The 23669-nt window shown below is 40.5% G+C and overlaps 1 protein-coding gene across 8 annotated transcripts in view; it reads left to right on the forward strand.

Annotated features, from left to right (window-relative positions):
* Window positions 1-23669, forward strand: part of SSBP2 (single stranded DNA binding protein 2) — a 146129-nt gene that overhangs the window by 51900 nt on the left and 70560 nt on the right. The gene's annotated exons all lie outside the window — the stretch shown is intronic.

Raw genomic sequence — 23669 nt, forward strand, 5'->3', positions numbered from 1 at the left:
ATAAATGAAGGACCAATGCACAATAAATTTTCCCGTGCCCTGTTCTCCCTGTGGTTTTCCCCATCCTCCCATATTCATGCTAGCTGAATAGTATTATCTTCTAAAGGAGTCTACTATGCAGATGGCTGTCTGAGAAAAGTTTGTTTAAGGTGTGTTTGCTGAAGTAGCCATGCTTTTCTAGAACCTGTCTTCTGCTGCCTACCCCCCATAACTATTGACATATTAGGAGTAATGAGCTGTGATAGGTTATGTGGGTCCTTATCCTTTGTGAATGTTTACTATGAGCTTTAACACTTGCTCTCTAAAACTACAAACTGTCGAAAATAGTTGAATTTAAGGCTGTGGGTGTTGATAACTATACTTGATGTAGCTTGTTAGCTTGTATTATGCTCTACTACTCCAGGATCTGTTAGTTTCTCCATGTGTGAGCCTTGTTCTGATTTCTAGCTTGCAAGAATATCATAGACATGATCTAGCCAAAATGAAGCACTTTTTTTGTAGGCACTTTTGATTTTAGTAAGCATTAAGCAAGCGTTGAGAATTTACTAACTGAAAGCTGCTTAACTTTGGTTAGTTAGTACCCCATATGTATAGTTATAGGTAACTATATGGGAATCTTTCTCTTTATTAACATGTTGGGCGTTGGGATAAATAAGCAAATGGCTTTAATTCTGCCTTACTTTCGAACAGTGAAGATGTTGTGCTGAAAATATGTTGTTAGAAAAGAAAAACAGCAAAGGGCAATCCTGGTGGCAGCAGAAAATCACAAAAAATAAAAACAGAAGCTACATATGCTGCCGGTTTATTTATTACAAAATTAAATGTCCTAAAATATATCTAGGAAAAGACTTCCAGGTGGGAGGAGTGGCAGAGGCGATCTTTGCCTTCCTATCCTCTGTCTATGACAATTTTTGCTGGATGGGTTTTTTGGCCCTTCTTTTGAGGATGGCTTGGAGCAGAGGGAGGAGGCTCAAGGAGGATATCTCCTATCCTGGCCTCTCTGGTCTCCTCCCCTCCCCACCCACTAGAAAGCTCTTTTCCTCCTCCTCCTCCTCCTCCATCGTTTTTCCTACTTTGGAGGACAGCCAGCGTGGGGGTGGGGGTGGATCTCTGCCTTCCAAGGTCAGAGCACTGTTTTTTACTTCGGAAGGGTTTATCTGAGCAATTTTATGGTCCCTGGGAGAGCATCTCAGGGACCATAGGATTGCTGTCTAAATTATGAATTGTTGTGGACCTCCCTATTCCAGCCAAAGAAGTACTGTCTAATAAATCTTTGAGCAATGCACTTCTGAGAAGGAAACCTTGTGCATATTAATGAGAAATCTCTAATTTGTGTTCTACCTTCCCCAAGCACTGGGAAGTTCAAGGCAGCCTTTACAGAATGAGTTTTCATAGAAGAGAGGACTGGAGACTTCTGTGATATTCTATTTTACAATCTGTTTGCAAATTACAGTTTGAAAAGGTTTTCTGGAGGTGCAGAAGCAACCATTCAGGCAGTGTCAGTTCATTGGAATATCAAATTAGCCTCATAAAATCCATCCAGTTAATCTGTGCAATAAATTGCAAACTGCTTCTTTAAAGCACCCAGTCCTTCATTTATATATTCTGAGATTTCTTAAGACAAAGAGCTCTCAACTGCACGTGAATCTGACTTCCATTTGTTTGTTGGCTGGTAGTTTATATACAAACTAAAAGAACAGGTCATTTCTCCACCTTGCTTGGAATAGCTGCTTGTCTATAACAATGCTTCTTTAACAATCTCACCCATAGAATGTGTTTGAAATCACATTCCTTGGTACCAGTTCACATTCCTTGGTACTTTTTGTATACCTCAGTATTACATTTTCCAGAGAATGGGGTGTATTTGTCATAATTTGACTCTTCACTGATCATGTATGACACAAAATGGCAGAGACATACTGTGTGGGATTAAATCCCATGTTTCAACAAGATATGTTACTGCTGTTAGGATTGTTGTTAATAGGAAGAAAAACTGATGTCAGGAACACTTATTCCTTGTTGGAATAATTTCTGTGATCATGCATAGTCAATCCAAATTTGAGTGATATATCAATATAGAATTTTTATAAACCGTTTGTAAAGGCACATTTAGCAATCATCTTAACAGTATATATTTTGGAATTTTGAACCTGATGCCCACAATTAAAAAGGGAGGGGGAGCATAGGATAAACATTTATGGAATTTTAATGCAAAGTGGGTTTAGTTTGTTTGTTTGTTTGTTTTAAAAAAACAACCCCTGTATTATTGCTCTAAAGTTCACAGCAGCAGTTTATAAATTTATTACAAGTCTAATGTAACATAGGAATAGAACTTATGACTGTTTGATTTCTGTTAATTTGTCCAAGCCGATGAAAATGTGTTTGTTACTTGATTTTATTTCACATTTTTGAACATATTGAGAAGGGTTGTTGTGGGTTGTTTTTAATGAAACGGGGCAACAAAACAAAATTGACAAATTGCAGTTATGTAGCAGTTTTACATTTTGAACTAAAGAGCTGTTCACAGTGTTTATCAATGAATTTAAATGAAAAAGAAAATTAAGTTACTATTGGGAACTATTAAACTTTATCAATGAAATAAAAATTAAAAGGAATACAATCCACCATAGCTAAGCATTTAAGCATGTCAATGTTGGGATGTAAGGATATGTTTATTTTTCCCTTTGCAATCGGGGGCTTGAAGGATTGTGCCATAAGGTTTAGTGAGAACTTTTAATCTGGATGTTCTCTTGGTAGAGTCTTGTTTGTAAGGTATTTTTCTATTAATACTAATAATTTAAAAGAGTGTGTTAGGCTGTTATAGTAAGCAACCAGGCATGAACATGTTGAGGTTTATTTTATCTAGTATATTCTCAAAACTGTCATTCTTATTCTTAGTTGCAGTTCACTGGGTGCATATCATTTTTCAGCTTGCATATTTTTGGTTGTGCACCTGATGCTTCCCTACATTCTGTTTCCTACATTCTGTTTCTGAATAATTATCTGCTACCACATTCAAGTTATTATATAATAATGTTAATCATGGAAAATTAAAAATCTGCATCTACTTAGAAATTAACATAGATATAGGAAATATGAGTAAATTTGGTAAAATTAAGTCAGTATATTTTTGAAAACAGGATGCATCCTTTTGAAAGTCATCTTTATATTTTTAGTTTGAATTACATGTAAACCAATTCTGTTTAGTATGTCTTTGTGTGTGTGTGTGCGCGCGCGCACGCACGCACATGCACTGACGGATTTGGTGGATGGTGTTCCATATGATCATTTGTTTGCCAGGCTGTAAGGGAGCTATTACTTCAGCAGTGATACAGTTCAAACTGTGGGCTTGTATGGGAGCTGAACACCCTTCCTAGTTCTCTGCCAGGCCCTTATCTGGGCAATACACTTCCTCCTGGCAAATGCTGACATATGCATAGCTGGGTGTTTCAGCAGCAGCCCAGAGATTCCTTACTGGAATTGCCATCTCCTCTGTTTTTGCATTCCTGGAGTGACAAAGAGGGAATCCAAGAGTCTGCTTGGAACCCAGATGGTTGGCGTGATAAACTCTGCTTCTGTGGCTCTCAGGTCTGGGTCTAAATGTTTCTCAGGGTCTTCGGGGGTGCAGGAGTCTGCTGGGGAGACCCGTTTCCCTGCTCAACCTGTGAGGAAACCCCAAGTTCCAGGTCTGGGCATGGTTTCTGACAATTAATCATACATTTTAAATTTTAAAAGTTAAAATTTAAGGGGTCAAACTGTATAAACTGAAGAATAATAGATGTGGTTCTGCTACTTGGAAGCAGAACTACTTCTGTGAATGGTGTATGGAATCAACAGGACTTGAATGACTTGAGCATCCATGCTAACATAGCTGTTTGCCATCTCCAGACAGTCCTTCATTTAGGTCACAATCATATGGATCATGCCCTGGGTACTTGTAAGCCGCTGAACTCAGGGATGAACAACTATCCAATGCAGGTTGGCTGCAGCACCACCCGCCCTGCTTTTTTGGTTAGTTGTTGGATTATGGCTGTCTAGCTGGGGGCTTCGGAGCGGGAGAGATGAGGCCACATGGCACTTAGGAAGCTGTCTAAACCAGCTTCTGCAGTCTCCTCCCCTTCCTGCCCTGGAACTGCCCCCTTTTCACCATCTCTGCACTCGGTTTACTGAGCATGGAGAGGAAGCCGCCATGGTTCACTCCACGTTGGCTGTGAGGGGGATGTGTGGGTTTCCTGGCGCCGCACTTGGAGTGCTTTTCTGAGCTTGGAGCCAGAAACCAAAAAATCCTATGTCCCCACCAGACGCTGTCTTGGGCACATAATCATAGAATAGCAGAGTTGGAAGGGGCCTACAAGGCCATCGAGTCCAACCCCCTGCTCAATGCAGGAATCCACCCTAAAGTATCCCCGAAAGATGCTTGTCCAGCTGCCTCTTGAAGGCCGATAGTGTGGGAGAGCCCACAACCTCCCTAGGTAACTGATTCCATTGTCGCACTGCTCTAACAGTCAGGAAGTTTTTCCTGATGTCCAGCTGGAATCTGGCTTCCTTTAACTTGAGCTAATAGGATTGCTCCCTTAATGTAAAATTAAATACTTTATTCTTCAAGGTTTCTGTTCTAGGAATCCCTCCCCCACATTATTTATTTATTTATTTAGAATATTTATATACCACTCACCATTGAAAAAATTCAGAGCAGTGTACAAGATAAAATGAAAATAAAAACAGAATAAAACAGTTAAAACAAAATTTTAAAGAAGCAAAAACAGAGATTCAAGGCTGCATATTAAGGAAAGGCTTCTTGGAATAAAGATGTTTCCAGGAGGCGCTGAAAGGAATAAGAATCAAATTAGAACTTGATAGTCCCATTCAGTCAGATAACCCTACTTTTTGTCCAGAAATTTACCTGCCTTTCTTTCTCTTGGATCCATTTTTACTTCTCTTTGTAAAAAGCATATGTAGTTACGGTTTTCTGACTAAGTCTTGAACATCTAAAGTACCTCTGGAATAATATGGGTGGTTCTATAATAATGTGACATTTCACTTCACTTTACTCTATGTTAGACATTTATAGTTAAATTCACATAAACAACATTTCATAGATTTCAAAAAACAATAAATTAAACTTTATTTTTAATATTTCCTGGCATGCTACAGTGTAGAGATGTTTCATCATCTAATAGGTTGTTTCCTGATATGAACTAAAACTGGCAATATGACTTTTTACCTACCTGAATAATTATTTTGCTACCAACTCAATAAGTCAATGTGGCTCCAATTCTTCCAATGAATAGGAACCACTACTGTCATTTTGACAATGTTCTCTCTCTAAAACTGAATCCAATGAGCCAGTTCCTTTTCACTTGTTTTATGGATCAAGTAACTGAAAGAAATGAAAATCATGCACGGTTGTTTCGTTCAGTCTTGCCTCCATTGCTGCTGCTTTAGGAGCTTTAACTTCTTCTCTCCTCCCTTGCCCATATTTAGCAGTCTTAAAGCATCTGAAAGGAAGTAAAAGAAATCCCTAGTACCACAGTTACTGGGCTGGAAGATAACCGTCCCCACCTGGGCTAGAACAGTGGTTGGGAGGGCTTGGCCCCAAGGTCTGTTATATTGAAGAAGGAGTGGAAATTGAGCTCAGCCTTATTTACCTATGAACTTTAGTGTCAGCAGTGTGAGTGAAGGGAGTCCTTAGATAGTGGCAAGTCTGCTGGATTCAAGTCAGTGGAGTAGGTAGTGCCACCCCTCCCTCCCTCCCATTTGAACCCAAAGTGCACATGCATGGCAGTTAGTTACACACATGGCACGAAAAGAACTTCTAAAAATTAAGCAGTTGCGAAAATTTCAGAGAAGCAATTCAGAAAATTGTGGCTATTCCAGGTGAGCATATTCATTAGGTGGTCTTGGTTTTAAAATAGAAGAAAAACATACAGTTTTATTTGTTTCTTTTTTAAAAAAAACCACCAATGCCTATTTTAAGCGTTTCCAAATAATGCCAGACTATTAGATGTTGTGGTCTGCTTACCTCAGAATCTCAAATCTACACAGCATTCAGTAGAACAGAAAAGGAAAAAAGGAAAAAAGTTGCATATTTAACAATGTTAATTCAAGTCTGTCACCAAAACCACCACCTATGATGATTGGGGTGGGTGGGTCAGACAGAGGAGTACAGCTCAGTAGCAAATATTAGGGGTGGGCAGAAAGTAGATCTGGATTTACTGGTTGATCTCTGCTTAGTTTGCAATCAATTAGCTTAGCTACAGTTATCCATGCTCTGATAACCTCTCGTTTGGATTACTGCAATGCGTTATACGTGGGGCTGCCTTTGAAAACGGTCCGGAAACTTCAACTGGTGCAAAACAGGGCAGCACGCTTACTAACAGGGACTGGCCGATGAGACCACATTACGCCAGTCCTTTTCCAGCTTCATTGGCTGCCAGTCCAGGTCCGGGCCCGATTCAAAGTGCTGGTATTAACATTTAAAGCCCTAAACGGCTTGGGGCCGTACCTGCCCGGACACTAAGGTCATCTTCAGGGGTCCTTCTCCGTGAGCCCCTGCCAAAGGAAGTGAGGCAGGTGGCTACCAGGAGGAGGGCCTTCTCTGCTGTGGCACCCCGGCTGTGGAATGAGCTCCCTAAGGAGGTTCGCTTGGCACCTACATTCTATGCTTTTAGACGCCAGGTGAAGACCTTTTTATTCTCCCAACATTTTAACAATCTATAAATTTTAAATAACGTGGTTTTAAATTTGTAATTTTGCATTGCTGCTGTTTTTATCTGGTTGAGCTTTTATATTGTATTTTATATTATGGTTTTATACTGTTGTATACTGTTGTTTTATGCTTTGAATGGTTTTAATTTTTGTGAACCGCCCAGAGAGCTCCGGCTATTGGGCGGTATAGAAATGTAATAAATAAATAAATAAATAAATAAATAGGCAAGGATTTTCAACTCCCAATTGTTCAGTAATGGCACCCACAGAATTACCTACCTGCCATAAACAATGGTACTGAAATGAAGAAAGCTTAGGTAACCAGAAGTGGGTTTTCTTGTGTAAGGTCTTTGAAATCCATTCAGTTCTGGTATTCAAAAGGAATTATAGAATTCTTTAATTTTAAATGTATGTCATTTGCATCAGTTAGTAGATCCTGCACCTCCCTCTAGTTTTACTAGCCATGAGGGAATTTTCTAAAATAATAAAATAGGTAATGAATTCCAGTTAGCTAAAGGAAAAAATACCCCTTTAATTATTGTTAACTATAACTAAAATATAGTACCATTAATAGGAGGGACATTGATATTTGTTCCCACTTCAGAAAACAGTTTCCACTTCTGACACTGCAAGACCTCTGCTTTAATTTTTAATCCTGACCTGCCAGGCATTCAGATTCATTGCCTGTAACTCTACTAGAATCAACATATTATTGCATATGTTCGATGAACCATGGAATTAGTTCAGCATTCATTTCCAGTTACTTGGTTTCTAAATGTACTCTTTTGGGACCTAAACAGTGTTGTCAATATTCTTTGTTCTAGTTGCTCAGCAGTTTTCCATTTAATATTGTTCAGAGGTTTTTTGTTTGAATTGCACCAGCTGCCTTCGTTATGTCTTCCTGAAGGAACAGAAAGAGTTCCCATTTTAGTATCAAACGGTGAAAGACATTTTCTCTTCATGTAACCATTTGCCAATATAGCATTTGGGGTTAATAAACACAAACTGTTATGGTTTTACCGGAGGTTTTGGTTCAGTTCAATTAAATAACAGTAGTCACAATAAGCTCACCTTCAGTAGATTCAGGAAAATGTTGCTGCCTCCTGATATTTTCATAGTTGAATCCCTCACATTTTAGAATGCTTTCACATTGCTTACACAAGGCACAATGGGTTGCTGTGCATGCTCGCTGCCCTTTTGAATATTCAAGCTACGGTGGTTGGGTGTAGTGTAATGCAGATCTGACTAGTGTGATTTATGTGAGGGTTAAAGAACCCTCACATAACCCTAAAACTGCCCATGGGTTGTTTAATTCTCACATAAGCGTGGTTGTTGTTGAAACATGGGTTGCTGTTGAAACATGGTTTATCATGTAATCTGAACCCAGCTGTGCTAACAAACCATGGTTTGTTAACCACAAACAACCCATGAAGAGAATCCATGCTTTGTTGTTGAGTTGTGAACTTTGAGTTGTTTGTGGTTAACAAACCATGGCTTGTTACCGCAGCTGGTTTCAGAGAACAAGATAACTCAGGTTTCAGCAACAAACAGTGTTTTGACGACAAACCACATTCAACCCATAGTCAACCCTTGAATGTGGGTTATTGTGTTGTCTGAACCCAGTTATAGCATTATTTTGGCATTGGTCAGGCAAGGCAAAGCAGCTTGGGATACTACTGGGGACTCTTGTAGGAGGCAAGGGAGCTTATGGATGATATAGGAAAAGGGCTTTGCTCTGCAAGCTAAACCATGGTATGCCTGCACATTTGGAACCTCTAAACTATGAATAGTGCAACTATATAATTTGACATAACATTTGAATTGAACCACTGCTATATATAAATATAAAAACCTCAGCATTGATCAACAAGTCGGAGCCAGCATTTGTATTATTTATGTTTTATTTCTAAATTACTTACTAATCCTCAACACATACTTTTATGTTTTATATTATATTCTGAATTGATTTGCTGTTCATGCTATATTTCTGTTATTAATAATAAAACCTGCTTTAGTGTCAAAGCAGTATGCTTGGTAACTCAAGCAAATGGAATCATTGGAATTATTCATTGGAATTTACCTTAAATAAGGATTCAAAATTTGTATTTGACTCCCAGTTACTGCTACATCTCATTATGCAGTAATTGCTATTTGAAAGTTGGTTTGATATAGGATAGTGTACTAGGAGTGATGAAGATTAAGCAATACTGGCAGGCAAGGACTATATTCCAGTGGGCCCTAAGCATAATGATGCCGATGGGCCCATGCCACCGCCAAAGCTCCTCACTCGCTCACCCAAGCCCCCCCAGCCACCCTCAGAAGACACCCACCCATGTGCCAGCTGCCCACTGCTGAAGCCCCACCTGTCCACCATCTCCCTGCCAAAGTCTCAACTGCCCACCAACTTTGCCTTTGAAGCCTGACCCCATCTAATGAGCAAGTGAGGGGTTCATCATCATCAAAAGAACTTAAAACAGAGATTTCCAGAGGGGTAGCCATGTTAGTCTGCTGCAGCAAAAAACCCCAAAAAACAAGAAAGAGTCTTGTGCCGCCTTAAAGACTAACACATTTATTCTGACATAATATGCCAGAATGAACTTGTTAGTCTTTAAGGCGGCACAAGAGTCTTGATAAAAAAGAGATGAACCAAACTGGCAGGAGTTTCTGGGAGTTGAAGTCTATCTTCTGCCCACCTACAGCATCTGTCCCTCATCTTCCCCCAACTACAGGAAATATTGTACTGGTATATACCAAATTATTAAAGGGTGTTGGAACATATAATTTCTATAAATGGTATCACTTGTAAGATAAGGCATCTATGCTTTGGTGGTTTAGGCCCTAATTTTATGACTCACTATTTGACGTAAGGGAAACTGCTTGTTTTCCCCATTAACACTCCATGTCTGTAGGTGGAATGCAGTTTCTGTTTGTCAGGTAACTTAAAAGTATTTATTTTTGCCATTTTATGCTACCCATTAACAAAGTCCTCAGGGCAGTTTACAAAAAGTTTGAATCAGTAAATACAAACATAAACATAATTATATTCCAAAACATTTTAAAAACAATATTAATACAACCAACATAAAACTATTAAAAGGAAGGAAAGGAAAGGAACCTCTCGAGCAAGCGCTTGAGTCATTGCTGACTCCTAGAGGGACACCTGCTTTCGCTGACGTTTTCTTGGCAGACTTTGTAGCGGGGTGGTTTGCCATTGCCTTCCCCAGTCACAGTTACCTTTCCCCCAGCTAGCTGGGTACTCATTTTACCAACCCCCCCGGAAAGATGGAAGGCTGAGTCGACCTGAGCCGGCTGCCTGAGAACCAGCTTCCGCTGGGATCGAACTCAGGCCGTGGGGAGAGTTTCAGCTGCAGTAACTGCCACTTACCACTCTGCGCCACATGAGGCTCTAAAAAACTATTAAAAACAAGCATAAAATCAGCACAAACCCACATAAAATTAGTTTTTAAAAAACTAGCGTAAATCTAGTATCAGGGAAATAGTCCCTACTAAATGTTAACCATTGCAATACATTTCCATTAATGCTTTAGGAAGATATTTTCCTTGTACTTAAAATGGACTCCAGCAAGTTGAGTTAGACAGCAAAGGAAGAACTGAAAGATCCTGAAGATAGGCTTCTAATGATGGGAGTTCTACATGCCTCTGGTCAATTGAGTTACACATGTATCTGTAACTTTCCACTCTCACTCTGCCTCCCCTTCCTTTAATTATACCTAGTGATCTGCAGCACAGTGTGTAAAGTCTTTATGCCTGGGGTTCTGAAACCTTCTCATGTCACAGCAAGAGCCTCCTCAAGTCACAAAGCAACTAATTTAAGCCTTCATAAGTATAATTAAAAAAAAGATGCAAAACAGTCTCTCATTCTAGGCACAGGGCCAGGTAGACAATGGAAAAGAGGATGAATATGCTATAAGAGCATTCTCTTAGAGGTGGATCCCAGGATAGCAAAAGCCCTGCAAAAAGAAAAATGGAGCTCTTCAATCAGACTTAAGAGGAAATTTGCAAAAGTTTGGTTTGACCTTGACTTAACATTTTTCAAAACGGCATGGTTCTGACTTCTGCAACTTGTGTCATCCAAGCCCTTGATGATAACACTTTTTTTGTCTTACAAATTCTTGTCCTTTTTCCACTGTCCTTTTCGTTTGAAAGTATAACTATTTACTCTGGTCTTTTCTTGAGGCTTTCTGTTAATAGGAAGAATGATAAAAGATATAATGGATAGAATATACCTTGAGGACAGATTTGTTTCTATGTCAGCAATTTATCTAAAAAAATTGAGTCTGGAAATAAGCAAGGATTGTGTTATGCAGTTGTCACAGGGTCATTCATGTGGAAAAACCATGATTCAAATCTTGACTCATTCAAGAATTGCTTAGCCTTGGCTCCTCCATTTAGAGACAAATGAGCAATTTGATGATGATGTTAAAAAGCATTAATTTTTTCTCCATTGGTGTCCTAACAGATCTGTTTTGAACCAGTATATGGGAGGAGGAGATCTTTCTTTCAACATTAGCTAACTTTTTTTAAAGTAGGCATAAACATAAGCAGAACTGTTTAGGGTGGTGAGGGGTCTAACTCGGGCACCTCCTCCCCTGAACCCAGTTTTAGAGCCTTCGGTAGTTCGCTGTGATGCATTTAATGATCATTTCACAGATAAAATCTCTCGGATAAGAGCCAATTTAGATGCCGTCGTTATAACAGAAGCTGAAGCTGAAGTGTCCAGCAACTTTGTGAGTAGGATTACACTGGATCAGTTTCAGTTGGTGAGTACTGATGATGTGGACAAGCTGCTTGGACGAGTAAGGAGGACAACTTGTCCTCTCGATCCCTGTCCTTCTTGGCTGGTCACCCAGGAAGGAGATGCAGTTAGACTACAACTACAACATATTATTAATGCATCTCTCAGGGAGGGGAGTTTTCCACCATGTTTAAAAGAAGCAGTGGTACGGCCACTTCTCAAAAAGCCCTCCCTGGATCCCCTGGACCTTAATAATTATAGACCAGTATCAAATCTTCCATTTTTGGGCAAGGTGATTGAGAGGGCAGTTGCCTTCCAACTCCAAGCAGTCTTGGATGATACAGATTTTCTAGACCCATTTCAAACTGGCTTTAGGGCAGGATACGGAGTTGAGACAGCTATGGTCGCCTTAGTGGATGATCTTCGCATGAGCATTGACAGGGGAAGTGTGTCCCTGCTGGTACTTTTGGACCTTTCAGCAGCTTTCGATACCATCGACCATGGTATCCTTCTGGAACGCCTGAGGGCTTTGGGAATCGGGGGCACTGTGCTCCAGTGGTTCCGGTCCTACCTCTCAGGTAGATTCCAGATGGTGATGCTGGGGGATAGTTGCTCCTCAAAAAAGGAGCTGTTGTATGGCGTACCACAAGGTGCCATCCTATCCCCAATGCTGTTTAACATCTACATGAAACCGCTGGGAGAGATCATCCGGAGGCATGGGGCGGGGTGCTATCAGTATGCTGATGACACCCAAATATATTTCTCTATGCCTTCAGTAACAGCATCAGCTAAGGACAGTGTGTCTCCTCTGAATGAATGCTTGGAGGCAGTAATGGGCTGGATGAGGAAAAACAAACTGAAGCTGAATCCAGACAAAACAGAGGTGCTTGCTGTCAAGGGCTCTGACCTAGGTTTGGAGGTGTGTCAGCCAGTTCTGGATGGGGCTACACTCCCCCTGAAAGACTGTGTTCGCAGTTTGGGGGTGCTCCTGAATCCGTCACTCCAAATGACAGCCCAGATAGATGCGACGGCCAGGAGTGCCTACTATCAGCTTCGGCTGATACGCCAGCTGCGCCCCTTCTTAGAGTCAGAAGACCTAAAGACAGTAGTGCACGCGCTGGTAACCTCAAGGCTTGACTTCTGCAATGCGCTCTACATAGGGCTACCATTGTACCTAGTTCGGAAACTTCAACTAGTTCAAAATATGGCAGCCAGGTTGGTCACCGGTACATCTAGGGGTGACCACATTACACCAACATTAAAATCACTCCACTGGCTGCCAATTAGTTTCCGGGCAAAGTACAAAGTGTTGGTCATTACCTTTAAAGCCCTAAATGGTTTGGGTCCAGGTTACTTGCGGGATCGCCTTCTCCCATATAGTCCGCCCCGCACACTCAGGTCCTCTGGGGTGAACTTACTTCAGTCAGCTAAAACTAGGCTGACATCAGTTTCCCAGAGGACCTTTTCTTCTGTCGCCCCCAGATTGTGGAATGGCCTGCCGGAGGAGATTCGTAAAATTAACTCTATGTGTGATTTTAAGGCAGCTTTAAAGACTAGCCTTTTCCAGCAGGCCTATCCAGATCAATGTTAAATCATGAATTTTTAAGATGTATTGATTCCTGTTCTAATGTTGTTCCCCGCCTCGATCTAAAAGGAGAGGCGGGTAAGAAATACATTTATTATTATTATTATTATTATTATTATTATTATTATTATTATTATTATTATTATATAAATCATTGTGTAGGCTGAAATCTGTCTGTTGCCCATGAATGGTTCCACCACAAACCCACCTCCACAGATTAGTTCTATTTTAATGTTATGGCACTGCACCATTTTCAGAAAAGTTACAAGTGCTGAGGGGTACAGGTCAGTGGCATAATGTTGATTGCTACAAGAAGAAGGCTTGTGTTGCTGGGTTGAAATGCACTTATGCAGGGTCTTGGGGAAAGATGGGCAGAATATGTTGGAAGCAAGAGAATCTGCAAAGCAACAAATGTAACCTGGAGAACTCAGAAGGAGATGGCCTAGTGCTATAAGGCAGGATTTCGTTTGCAAATGCTGAGTTAGTATCATAGATGTGTTCTCTACTGAGTTATGGTGTTACTCTTTGAAAATTATTTTCTGTACGCAGTAGGAAAGCTCCACTCAATGTTTGAGTTTGTAAGGGGGTACTCACCATGCAACATGTTCTAACTCCACCATTGTGTGACTGTGGACTACCATAGAATTGAGTAAAACGCAACACAACATTCGATTGACAGTTCCTCCACCATCTCTCCTACCCCAGTCCTCCTGATAGTATCCCATCAGCCATTGCTGCAAAAAAAAAATAACCTGGTGGCTGTCCTAGAGTGGCACTTGCTCCTTTCATCGCTCTTGCCAAAGAACTCTATAGCCAGTGGGAAAAGTCCACTCAACACAATGGGAAACTCCTTGGAGCCCTCCACACAACACAATGGTTGTGCAGGAACTCTCCTCTACACAGCGTGGAGGGTTTTCTGAAATAAAACTTCACTGTGGGGTGGAGTTTCCTCTCCAGACAACACATTTCTCAATGGTGGTGTAAAAACTCCACCGTGTAGTTCTAAAACTACCGTTGAGAAATGTGTTGTCTGAACTGAGCCAGTGATAGAGTTGAAAGGGGCTTTAGAGATCATCTAGCAAATTCCCTGCTCAATGCAGGATTTGCACTGCAGGATGCAAATATAGCATCCCTGACAAGCTTCCTAGGCTAGCAAATGTTTAAGACAGGGTACTAGAATAGATTAACAGAGGCCACTTGTAGTGATAAAGCAGTTCTTAGGCTGTTGAGTGTTTCCAGATATTGAATTACTGCTCTAGTTTGGCCAGCACCTTTTGAATAAATATTCAGTTTCCAAAAATTCATTACCAGCCCTGATGTGGGTGGGGTTCTCCTCAAAAGAGTGATAACTGAAGGGAGCTGCCCCTTTGGGTTGCCACTTCAGAGAGTCAAATGGGCAAGGGTGTGTTTCCCCCCTATTGGCCAAGAATAGGAATTTTTGGCGCCTACACTGGCGCCACTGCCTACGCCTGGTGCCTACACTGTACTGCTTTCATTGCCAGCTGAAGACCTTTGTATTCTCTTAGTATTTTAACACTTAATTTTAACTTAAATTTAAATTTTACTGTTTTAACTCTGTATTTTAATCTTATATCAATTTTGCTGCGTGGTTTTATCCTGGTTGTGCTTTTTATACTGTATTTTGTAATTGTGCTTTTAACCTGTTGGTTGTTTTATTGTGGTTTTAATTTTTGTGAACCGCCCAGAGAGCTTCAGCTATTGGGCGGTATAAAAATGTAATAAAACAAATAAATAAATAAATTACCAGGTTTCTGTGTGAGACTGGCCTGTGATCCTGACCTTGGTTGGGAGAAGTTGTGGCATGAAGGTTCCCCCTCTGAGTAAGACTCAGGGGAGGAGAAAGATAGGAATATTGATTCTAAGTCAACGTCCTCCATCCAACTGGAAGTGGGATGTAATCACCTATGGACTCATTTATTTACAGTATGTGCCCTAATTTGCCATCATTGCCTTTATTTTTGTATTTTAGCCCATTAATTTACATCTATTAGGTGACAGAATTATTACTGCTTTCACTGTGGCACTTACACGTCCCCCCCTTTTTTTCTTTTTAACTTTCTTTTCTTCCTTCTCTTTTTCTACTCTTCTTTTATTGCTTATTTCTGGAGAAAGTATTTACAAGCCAAGATGTGAGGATGATATGGAGGTACCCCTATAACAAACCATATCCTCTCTGATCCCTACCCCATCCCACAGGTTCATGGTGGACTGGTTAGTATATCCTCTGGCTTGGTTGTGGTGTTGGTGAATGCCAGCTCAGTTTGCAACAAGACCTCAATCATCTGTGATATTATCATGATGAGGGAGCCAACCTGGTATGCATCATGGAGACCTGGCTGGGTGAGCTGGACAGTGTCGACCTAACACGGCTTTGCCCACCTGGTTACTCAGTGCAGCACTAGTCCAAGCTGGCAGGTCAGGTTTGTGGTAGTGGTGAGGGTTTGCTGTGATTCATAAAAGTTCAATCTCAATCACCAAGAAACCCCTTTGCCCTGGGACAGGTTATGAGCAGGGCCAGCGCCAGACTATTTTGCGCCCTAGGCAGGTGCACCATACTGAAGCCGCCCCCCGTGCCCGCTCCTGGCTTCGAAGCCAGGACTCTGGGGTTGGGGGGCGGGGTGGTGGGTTCAGAATGGTGTGCCGTACTGAAGCCAAACCCCGCGCCTGCTGGGGTTGGGGGGCGGGGCGGAGGCTTCAAAGCAGCGTGCCTGGAAGCCGTTCTAGGAGAGCAGCTTCCGGGTGCGCTGTTCGGCGCCCTCCTTTGCTTGGCTTTATAAGCCGCCACCTGAGCTGCCTCTATGGCAGTGCCGGCCCTGGTTATGAGGGCCTGAACATTATGTTGGGCCACCTGTGCTGCCACCCAATGGACTCTCTGACCAGCTGGCTGAGGTGGTCTCGGATGTGGTGCTGGAAAACCTAGGGCTCTGATCATGGAGGACTTGCCTAGCATGAGTTATTTAAGCTATCTGCAGAGGACTTACTATTTGGATCAGGGGAATGGTGCATGATGGTGTGGTCCCTACTTTCTTGAAGGACACAGGAGTACAACCACTACTGAAAAATCCCTCCCTGGATCCAGAGATTTATGCTAACAATCACCCAGTCACAAACACCCCATTCTTGAGAAAAGTGCTTGAGAGAGTGGTGGTGTCTCAGCTGCAGGCACTTTTAAATAAAACTGATTATCTGGATACATTCCAGTCTGAATTTAGTCCTGGTTTGGGGTCAGAATTAGCTTTGGTCGCCTGATGAATGACCTTCTTCAGGAGGGGGAGAGGGGGAGTGTGACCCTGTTACTTCTTCTTGATCTCTCAGTGCTTTTGATACTATTGACCGTGGTATCCCCCTGGAGTTGGAAGCACTGTATGCTGATGAGACTCCGCTTTGTTTCTCTGTGACATCTGAATCGGAAGAGGCCTTGCACATTCTAAACAGGTGCCTGGATGCAGTTATGGCTAATAAACTGAAGTTGGATCCCAATAAGACACAGACCCACTGGGTTGGCACTTCCCAGGAATTGGGCTGTTTGCCTGTTCTGGATGTGGTTGTGCTTCCTCTGAAGGAGCAGTTATGTAGTTTGGGGGTGTTCCTGGATCCATCTTTGTCTCTAGAGGTCCAAGTGATCTCAGTGGCCTGGAGCGCCCATTACCAACTTCAGTTGGTTCGCCAACTACGCCTGTTCCTGAATAGGAATAACCTAGCCACAGTGATCCATACACTGGAAACCTCATTATTAGATTACTGTAATGTGCTCTGTGTGGTGCTGCCTTCGTGACTAGTTCACAAGCTGTGGCTAGTGCAGAATGCAGCAGCTAGGGTGCTTACCGGGACACCCAGCTATGCTCACTTAACATCTGTGTTAAAAGAATTGCACTGGCTGCCTATTAGCTTCCGAGCCATATACAAGGTTGTATTATTGTTATACAAAGCCCTAAACAACTTGGGATCAGTATATCTAGCAGACTGCCTTCCCTTATATATACCAACCGACCTTTAAGATCATCAGAGGAGGTCCTGCTGGTCATTCTGAAATTAACGGAATGTCACCATGCAGTACCGGGACAGCTGGCCTTCTCAGTAGTGGCACCCACCCTCTGGAAAACCCTCCCCCATGCAGTTTGGGATGCAGGAAGTATGACATCTTTCAAACGCCTCCTGAAAATGGACCCACGCTTTTCCTGGCTTGTAATTAAATTAGTCGTGCTAATTAGTCATAAAAATTAATCTTACTGTTCCTTCTAGAGCTCTTATTGTAATTGAAATTATTTTAAGACTGCATTTTAAATGTGATGTAAATATTTTTATGTAAACCGCTTAAGATTTTTATTTTTATGTCTTGAATAGAAGTTACTCTGTCGAAAATATGTATAAAGATAATGTATAAAAATATTAGGGATTGTTTTCTGGGAGATCTTCTGAGAGCAAGAGTAGGTTGTTCTGCTGATATTATATGTGATCTGTTAGTAGATAATAGTAAAGCTATTACAATCAAGGTTGCAACTTTTGCTGCAGCAGCTCAAAAAATCTGCTGACTTTTTCTAAAGAAATCAGGCATAGATTGCGGAGGAGACCACCTGCTAAAATTTCCTGTTATCATTGCTACTGGGGTCTGTATAATTTTTTCACTAGTGTAAATCTCAGCCTTTTCTCTTAGTTTGGCTCTTTTATATGAATTCTGAGTTTGTAAGAATTTAGGCTGTCAGGTAGACACCTTGTTTTATTGCTGTGGTTGAATGGCCTTTGTGCCATAGACAAAGAAAATGAATTTGAAATATGTATTTTAAAAATATCTATCTGTGTACGTGTGTGTGTGTGTGTATGTATGGTCTTGTACAGAAGTTACTCCATTGCCAATATTTATTTTAAAAGTAAATATATATACAGCATTATATATCTGTATACACACACATATGTACACACACACATTTATGAATTGTTTATACTAAAGAAATTTCTAAGAGATATAAAAAGTTTTTAGACAGAAGAAAAGGTTATCTCCCTGGGAATGCCTCCTGGAAAATGTATGTTTTAAGTAGGCTTCAAAAATTTAGATGGGTCATAGCCTGCCTAATTAGGCTGAACCTACCTAATTTATGGTAGGGAGTTCCAGAGAGTGGGAGGTACGACACTAAAGGCCCTGTTCCGAGCCGTGATGGACTGAAAATCTGAAATCGTGGGTACCACCAGGAGGGTATATTATATTAGATTTCTTTCATATTACAATTCATCAAGAGGGTCCACATTGGTTAACAACGAAAACCAAAAGAATAATTAAAATAATAAAGCATCAAAGTCAACATAGACAATTAAAAACCTGTAAAGCTGCAGTAGATCTTAAAACAATACAATTAAAAATAGTATTTCAGTAAGATATAATGTAAGCCAGTCAATACATCTTAATAAAGAATTAACTAACACAGTCTAAAATAAAAACATTTTAAAATCATTTTAATTGTTTTTGAATACTTGCGGAAAATCAACAGGAAACTAATGTTTCTTGGAAGGTAGTTCCAGAGCATTGGGGCTGCTACTGAGAATGAGAAGGCCCTGCTGCCAAGGGAAGCCAATCTGCCTTCAAGATAAAAAAGAATTCTGACCAGGATCTTACCAGAAGATATTAAGTGAAAGGGTAGGTAATATAGGAGGAAATACTCCCAAAGATGCCCATAGATAGTGGTAGAAATAAACTGTATTCAGCAATTTTTACTGGTGTACCTTTTGTCGGATCTTTAAGATGGGCATGATTTCTAAATCAAATGGATTTTAAAATTTATTTAATTGAATGTGAAATATCTATAAGCTTCCTTACAGATTTTCGGTCTTAATATATTTTGTCACAAATAGAATGGTGGTTTTCTAATAGCTTGTTTCTGTGATCTTTCTGAAGAATTTGGTCTTCTTTTTTTAGATTTAGTTCTTTTGCTGGCTATTTTTGAATTTGGATAGAACTTCTGTTCTGTTCTACTAATCTTTCTAATGACTCATTAGAAGAATTGAACTGTTAGTCCTGTATACAATTATGTTTCTAAGTTGCTGTGGTGCTATTGTTGTTTGGTGCCATAGACTAATATGGCCACACATAAAGGAATTATTATTAACTCCAGTCAGTCCCTATAATAGAAGAATCTAATTCTAATAGAAAACATTTTAAAACTATTCTATACAGGGAACAAATTTCTAGAAGTCATTACTCATATAGGTGTATGTTCCTTTTTTCCCCCAAGGAAAAATATTTTGTGCCTAGAAGTATATTGTACCTTGTCAGCATTTATTTCTTTGCAGCACTAGTTTTTCATTCCATGCCGACAAAGTAACATGCTGCTGCTTGTTGAAATTTAATATGATCTCATCTTCAATGAAGCTCCCTTTTGAAATTCCACTCTCTTTTTTTTTTTTGTTAAACTAATATACGTGGCCCTTAAAATCATCATTTTATCTCCTAATTAGTATGGAGCTTCAGAGATGGAAGTAATTATCTCAATTTCTTGCCTGACATGAACATAAATATGCTGAGGCAGTATTTCTACCCCAGGTCAATTTACAACTCTATACACCAGTTAGCTGCTTATTCTTCTAATTTTGTACCCCAGAAGTAATCAACATTTTCAAGGGGTAAAAAATCCAAGATTACTGGAAGCCATTCCTCCTGCTCAAGATCATGACACTGGAAAATAGCATTATACTATTTTCTGCAAATTCAGGAGATGGAGTGCAAATTGTTGTGGTATTGTTCTCTTTACACTCAAATCCAGGTCTCCTATAGTGAAATAGAGGGCGTGACTTTAGAACTCACATGGGATCATCACAGAATAATTGTATTAACGGCTTCAAGTCAACTCCAGCAACAGCACTGAAATTATAGGATTTCAGTGTTAGCATATGATGATGCTTGTACTCCGTCAGCTCACTGGCTCATCTAGCTCTATATTGACTATGTTGACTGGCATCAAGTCTCTAAAGTCTTGAACAGAGCTCTTCACCAGCATCTCCTACCTGAACCTTTAACTGGAGATGCTGATAGTTGACTCTGGGACCTTTTTACATGCTACATGGTGGTTGTCAGTGTGTTTGGATGTAGTTACTAATAGTTAGCTCTTGCAGATAGTAAAGTACCATTTGCCAATGGGATATTTATTGTTCACTGTATAGAGCAGCTTTGTATTTTGATTGTGTTACCCTTTTCTTCTGACTATGCCCTTATAATGGAATCAGCAGGTTTTCAGTCCCTAGATATCTTTCTTCTCTTGCAAAATGTCATTCAAGAATCAAAATAAATACATTGTCAGGAAAAAACTTCATGTGAAGAGCATCAACCTCAGAAAAATGAATAATTTAGAACATTGATTGATTTATTTAAAGCATTTTTACGCTGCTCTCTGACCAAAAAGGCTCCCAGTCCAGCTAACAAGTATCAATAGTAAGACAGTCCCTGCCCTCAGCTGTAGAATCTAACAGGTATGACATACAAGAAAAAAAAGGATGGGAAGAGAGGAGGAAAAGAGACATTAATATTACTATTGTTTTGGGGGGATCTACACTATTGCTTTTAAAGCGCTTTAAAGCACTTTGAAAACGTTTTGAAAACTGTATATGCAGTGTGTCCTGGGCCCCAACAGTTGTCAAAACTGTTATAAAGCGCTTTAAAGCAGTAGTGTAGATCCACCCTTAGGATAGAAAAACAGTTTCTTGGGAATTAGAACTGTTATTCATTGTGCTTAGTGGCAAGGCTTATTCTTAGGATGTTTTTATGCAGAGGCTTCCTTCCAATATTTCACAAGTGGTCTTCTACTTGCACAGTGGGACCTCCCTCTCCTCTCCCTCCCACTGCACCCCTCCAATCTGCCCTGGATGGCCCCCAGCTCTCTGGAGCTGATTTGGGGGAAGGTGCGACGGGTTGCATGGAGAAAGGAAATCTACTCCACCATCAGTTTCCGTTCCATTGGCAGAGCAACACCATTGGGTCCAAGCCTGAGACTCTTAGCTGAAACAGTATCTCACAAATATGATGGCTTGGATACAGAGATGTCTTGCACTTCTATGTGTGCAAGACAGCCTTGTTAAATTCTCCCAGTTTCGCTATCTTACTGCAGCCCCCCATGCCTCATAACATGGTGAGAGGAGGAGCCATGAAGGCCCATTGTTCAAGTACAATTGCTCTTGTTCAGATCCACTATATTTTTAAAAAATTGAGGTACAGCTTCTTTTTTATTGATGTTCATTTTTTAAAAATAAAATCTAGGGCTTTGAAGACAAAGGAACCCTAAACCAGGAACACTTGGTTACATGGGCTCAGCTTTGCAGTGGTCCTTAGTGTCTTAGGGTGTTGGCTGTTGTTTTCTTTTTTTGATGATTCATTAGAACACAAGGCAGTGATTTAGATAAATACCCTGTTTATGCTTTATGAAGCAGTTGAAATGCAGTAAAGGCGATGCCCTTGAAAATGATAATCTCTCTTCTCTTAATCTCCACCCTCTCTGAAAATCCTATTAAAATTGTCAGTATTTTTATGTATGTGGAACAAAGAAAATTAATGAATGCTGTAATCCTACACAGTCTTACCTGGGAGTAACTCCCATTTAAACTCAGTGGGGCTTGCTCCTGAGTTGATTACAGAATTGAACTTCATGTTATATAAAGGTGGCTTGCATGAGTGCAAAGGTAGACTGCTATATTTACAGAGGCAATGGTTATATGGAGGTGGACTTTGTGTCATGTGTTTCTTTAAAATTTGCAGATTATTAATCTTATAATTAAGATATTTCTGGTATTGTTTTGTCAGATTTTCTATAGCTTGTGCAAACAATTTTCTTATATGAAGAGTTGTTTAATTAACTGCTATTTCATTCTATTAATACATGTTTATGTGTTGTTTGTATATCTTGAAAATTTGAAAAGCTAGCTGTAAATACTTCTGCTTTGTCAAACTCAACAAAGGCAAGAAAACCAAGCACGAACATCACTTTAAGCCATGCTGGGTTAATAAGTTACTACAGTAGCTAATTTTGAAAATAAGCTAATGTTATCCTCTACCGTGAATAGCTTATTAAGGTACTGTATGCAGTCCTCCCATCCAAGCAGTGGCGATGTTTCACCTCTGAAGCGCAGGAGGTTTGCAGGATCAACACAATACACTTCATACATAGCCTTACCCAGTTAGGAGGCACCCGATCCACCATCAAACCGCTGCGCAATAACTCACCAAGGAGAGACAATCCCAAGTGCCACCCAAAAGGGAAGATGCCTAGAAAACTTTGGGAGTTTGCGGGATCGGGTCCAAATGCCACACATAGCCTCTCCTAGGCAGGAAGTACTTGATCTACCATCCAAACTCTGGGCATTTAGTCCAGAGGAGTGAAAACTCCAAGTGCCCCCGAAAGGGTGAGATGCCTATAACATCTTGGGGGGGGGGGGGCTGCAGATCATGACCAAATCTCATACTCTGCCTCCTCTATTAAGGAGGTACTCAATGCTCTATGGAAACCCAGCACTAACTGTGAAAGCAGTGAAAAAATGAGGTGCACCAAAATGCAGGAGATGTCTATAACACCTTGGGGATTTTTAGGATCGGGACCATACCTCATGGCCTGCCTCCTCTACACTGCTGGCTTTGTCCCTTTAATGTGTTCCTAATCAGTAAGCCAGTGAACAGAGCGGAAGCTGTTTTGACTGCTTTTGCCTCACAGCTCTTTAGCCAGCCAAATTTACCCACTGTGAGCACCACACGACACAATAATCCATGATGGGTTAAATAACCCACTAAGCAGACCGAGGGTTATCAGAGTGGGTTATTTTGGCAAAATAAGCTATTGTTGGTTTAAAAACTCCCACCAGAAGACACTGCAACCCACGAAAGGGTTAATTAAGCCATCATGGCTTAATTAACACATGAGTTATCGTGTTGGCCAAGCCTAGTCATTTACTGATTACAAGCCCAGCTAAATTTTGTAGAACTCTGTGCTGCCTTTTTATAAAGGGCTTTGGACATTTAAATCCTGATGCAGTTTTTTTGTGCATGGATCTCTCTTGCACATGTGGGGTGTTTCCAGTCATCCCATATTTGTCCCTCTGAGCAAATTGGGATTCTCTACTGTAATGAATGGGAATATTGTTGTAAGCAAGGAAATGTACTCACTGGAGGCCTAGCACCTGTAAAAGCTATCAGTTGATTACAGCATTATACTTTTAAATTTTTAATAACACTTAGAATAAAATAAACCATAATATACATGTAAAAAATCATCCTATCTGTCCATAGCCACCACAAGGACACTGTCTTTCCCATTCTTAGATCTGGATTTCCCCATGAAGGAGCCTAATGCTGTCTATGTGGGAAGAGGATCTAAACATAAGGGTTCCTGATCTGACCAGGGTTGAAAATCTAAGCGAACTGGAAAAGACTAAAACTTAGTGCAGGCATTTATTTTCATGTACAATTGATTTATCTTGTATTTTTTTCAGGAGTCTTACATTGTGTTGCATGTTCTAAGGCTCCAAATCCTGCCATATTAGGAAAAATTGTGAAATTTCGTTTTCAACTTTAATCCCTCTTCTAGTAGATACAAACTTGAAATATGGCACATATTTACCTACAAGGTAGTA

Source organism: Elgaria multicarinata, chromosome 6 (genome assembly GCF_023053635.1).
Source record: "Elgaria multicarinata webbii isolate HBS135686 ecotype San Diego chromosome 6, rElgMul1.1.pri, whole genome shotgun sequence".
In the NCBI taxonomy this organism is placed as follows: domain Eukaryota; kingdom Metazoa; phylum Chordata; class Lepidosauria; order Squamata; family Anguidae; genus Elgaria; species Elgaria multicarinata.